This window comes from Cetorhinus maximus, chromosome 22 (genome assembly GCF_964194155.1).
Source record: "Cetorhinus maximus chromosome 22, sCetMax3.hap1.1, whole genome shotgun sequence".
Lineage (NCBI taxonomy): Eukaryota > Metazoa > Chordata > Chondrichthyes > Lamniformes > Cetorhinidae > Cetorhinus > Cetorhinus maximus.
The window spans coordinates 55,374,227-55,378,613 of record NC_135900.1 but is presented as its reverse complement, the minus strand read 5'-3'; positions in this window follow the sequence as shown (position 1 = coordinate 55,378,613).

Genomic DNA, 4,387 nt, shown 5'->3' with positions numbered 1-4,387 from the left:
CACTGTATGAAATAATCTAAATTCAACATGCACAATAGATGTGGGAAGGCTAATTGGGCATACAGAGAGCAGTATTGTGTTGTTACTGTGAGCAAAAGAGTTTGCTTACAGAAGGCATTTCAATGACACTGATGTGCGAATATACCATCACTAAAAATTATCTATAATTTGAACTTGTGTAATTCATTATAAAAATAAATAATTGAATGCTTATTTAATAAGGATGGAAGAAGTTTCAATAATATAACAGGATACCATTCACTTCCCCACTCCCAGCCCTATCCCCATCTCAAATTATGACTTGAGTTTCTGGGAGTAATTTGGGAGACATAGCAAAAATTCAGCCCTAGGAAGAAGAAGCATACTAAAGGGAGGACGAGGCAACCATGGCTGACAAGGGAAGTCTGGGACAGCATAAAAGCTAAAGAGAAAGCATACAATGTGGCGAAGAGCATTGGGAAACCAGGGGATTGGGAAGCCTACAAAGACCAACAGAGGACAACTAAAAAAGAAATAAGGAGGGAGAAGATTAAATATGAGGGTAAACTAGCCAGTAATATAAAAGAAAATTGCAAGAGGTTTTTTTTTTAGATATATAAAGGGTAAGAGAGAGGCAAAAGTGGTCATTGGGCCGCTGGAAAATGACGCTGGAGAAGTAGTAGTGGGGAACAAAGAAATGGCGGAGGAACTGAATAGGTACTTTGCGTCAGTCTTCACGGTGGAAGACACGAGTAACATCCCCAAAGTTCAAGAGAGTCGGGGGGCAGAGGTGAGTATGGTGGCCATTACCAAAGAGAAGGTGCTAGGAAAACTGAAAGGTCTGAAGGTGGATAAATCACCTGGACCAGATGGATTACACCCCAGAGTTCTGAAGGAGATAGCTGAAGAGATAGTGGAGGCGTTAGTGGTGATCTTTCAGGAATCACTCAAGTCAGGGAGGGTCCCATAGGACTGGAAAATCGCTAATGTAACCCCCCTGTTTAAGAAGGGAGTGAGGCAAAAGACAGGAAATTACAGGCCGATTAGCCTGACCTCGGTCGTTGGTAAGATTTTAGAGTCCATTATTAAGGATGAGATTTCAGAATACTTGGAAGTGCATGGTAAAATAGAGCAAAGTCAGCATGGTTTCATCAAGGGGAGGTCATGCCTGACAAATCTGTTAGAATTCTTTGAGGAGGTAACGAGCAGGTTAGACAAAGGAGATCCAATGGATGTTATCTACTTGGACTTCCAGAAGGCCTTTGACAAGGTGCCGCACAGGAGGCTGCTCAGTAAGATAAGAGCCCATGGTGTTAGAGGCAAGGTACGAGCATGGATAGAAGATTGGCTGTCTGGCACGAGGCAGAGAGTGGGATAAGGGGGTCCTTTTCAGGATGGCGGCTGGTGACTAATGGAGTTCCGCAGGGGTCAGTGTTGGGACCACAACTTTTCACTTTATACATTAATGATCTAGATGAAGGAACTGAGGGCATCCTGGCTAGGTTTGCAGATGATACAAATATAGGTGGAGGGACAGGTAGTATTGAGGAGGCGGGGAGGCTGCAGAAGGATTTGGACAGGTTAGGAGAATGGGCAAAGAAGTGGCAGATGGAATACAACGTGGGGAAGTGTGAGTTCATGCACTTTGGTAGGAAGAATAGAGGTATAGACTATTTTCTAAATGGGGAGAGAATTCAGAAATCTGGAGTGCAAAGGGACTTGGGAGTCCTAGTCCAGGATTCTCTTAAGGTTAATTTGCAGGTTGAGTCGGTAGTTAGGAAGGCAAATACAATGTTGGCACTTATTTTGAGAGGACTAGAATATAAAAGCAGGGATGTGCTGTTGAGGCTTTATAAGGCTCTGGTCAGACCACATTTAGAATATTGTGAGCAATTTTGGGCCCCGTATCTCAGGAAGGATGTGCTGGCCTTGGAGAGGGTCCAGAGGAGGTTCATGAGAATGATCCCAGGAATGAAAGGCTTAACATATGAGGAACGTTTGAGGACTCTGGGTCTATACTCAATGGAGTTTAGAAGGATGAGGGGGGAATCTGATTGAAACTTACGGAATACTGAAAGGCCTGGATAGAGTGGACGTGGGGAAGATGTTTCCATTAGTAGGAGAGACTAGGACCCGAGGGCACAGCCTCAGAGTAAAGGGAAGACCTTTTAGAACAGAGATGAGGAGAAACTTCTTTAGCCAGAGAGTGGTGAATCTATGGAATTCATTGCCACAGAAGGCTGTGGAGGCCAGGTCATTGAGTGTATTTAAGAGCGAGATAGATAGGTTCTTGATTGGTAAGGGGATCAAAGGTTACGGGGAGAAGGCGGGAGAATGGGGTTGAGAAACTTATCAGCCATGATTGATTGGCGGAGCAGACTCGATGGGCCGAGTGGCCTAATTTCTGCTCCTATGTCTTATGGTCTATGGTCTTTTCAGGTTAGGTTGCTGTCCAAGGGTAACCAGAATAGCATACACCTTGTGGCTGACTTCTGTTAAGAACAGGTAGGATTTACGTTGATAGAACTGACAATATAAATGGGCTGGACAGTTATTTAGGTATAAGAACATGCACTTCTAAAGCCCAATGTATCCGAATTGACAAGAACGCCAATAAAATAGATCATCAGGACCAGTAAGAGGAAGACAGCAGTTAAACATCTAGTAATCAAATGAACATTAAAGAGAAAGAAGGATCAAAATATTAATAGTTGGCTGGAAAAAGCTATTTTTAATGAGTGATGTGTCCAATTATAGACACAAGACTTTAGGAAAGAATATCAAAGTTTTGGAGCTTGTGAGGAGCGTATTCACCAGATGGATACTGGGGATGTGGGAATTCAGTTATGTGGAGAGACTGGAGAAGCTGGTATTATTCTCTTTAGAACAGAGAAAGTTAATGTGTTCAATATTATAAAGGATTTCAATAAGAGTAGAAGCAAGTCTAATAATTTTCTAAAGTGAACTAAATAACTACCCGAACAGGAAACCACATCGCTATGCTTGAGCAGTGGGACTAATTAGATAGCTCTTACAAAGAGCTGGTTTTATGTCTTGTGGTTTCCAGAAGTTTGAAATAATCACACTATTTTACACCGGAGCTGGCATTGAATGTATTTCTCAGATTTCACCATGTGCTGTGGAATAATACATTGGTACTCTAACTGTAGTGAAGTAGTGAGTGATGTGGCACTCCAGATATACATGTATACATATCCATGGCAATATAATTCCTAAAACATATTGGAACAAAGTGAAGAGGACACTCAGTAGAGCACATATCTGCCATGCTGTGTTAACTCAATATTATTACAATTATGCAGCTCTTCATTGAGGCTTTTCCCTGTCTACTTGATGCTCTGTAACTACAAAGCTGAAATAAAAATATTATTAATAAGAGCTTAGGATCTCACCGAGGAGGTTTTAGGTCAATGTACATCCAACAGCCTGCTCTGAAAACTCTGTTCACATTTAGACAACTGTAACAAATTTCACTAAAGCAGCTGAGACAATCCGCAATGTTCTAAGACAATCAACAATATTTTAAATCAAACAACCCACAATATTCTTTAAAAAAAAATCAATTTGCCCCATCTCCCAATGTTAATACATACTTTAAAAAAATTTGGGATCCAGATCTGCAAGCACATCTTCGGCAAGAACTAATTGGTTCTTCCTCGTGCCATACTGTATTCGTATACCGGGTTTTGTTGAAATCCATCCATTTGCTTTTCAGATATATTATTTACAAACAATGCTACAAGCATTACCTCCACCACATAATACTATAGAGTTGGGTCCCATAGCCTTCTGTTGCTGAAACAAAAACAGAAAATGCTGGAAAAACTCAGCAAGGCCAACAGTATCTGTGGAGAGAAAAACAGAGTTAACGTTTCAAGTTCGTATGACTTCTTCAGAGCTAAAGAGAAGTAAAAATGTGATGAAGTTGGGGGGATGGAGCGGGTGAAACTGGATAGAAGACAAGTGATAGGTGGGGGCAAAGGAGAGATTGCCAAAGATGACATGAACAAAAGGTTAAAGGGAGTGTTAAAGGTAGTGGTACCGACTAAAGGAGGTGCTGATGTTGGCATTAATGTCAGAAAGCAGAATGTGATAATAGCAGGACAAGGGTAAGTGCTCTGGAAAGAACAACATGAACAAGTGACAGATGGTCCTTGTGGGGGTGAGGAGGGGACGGTGGTGGGAAAAAAGATTGAAAATAGGATAAGAGATGAGGATAAAACAATGAATAATTAAAAAGTGGATAAAAATAAAAATTTTAATGAATGTTGAATGTTGAAAAAAGCAATATTTTGCTTTTAGCCTCCTGTTGCTGTATAGTTCTGCTGATTGACAGCTTCTCCGCAACTCCGATTGGCTATTAGCACAGTCCCGCCTTCCTACTATT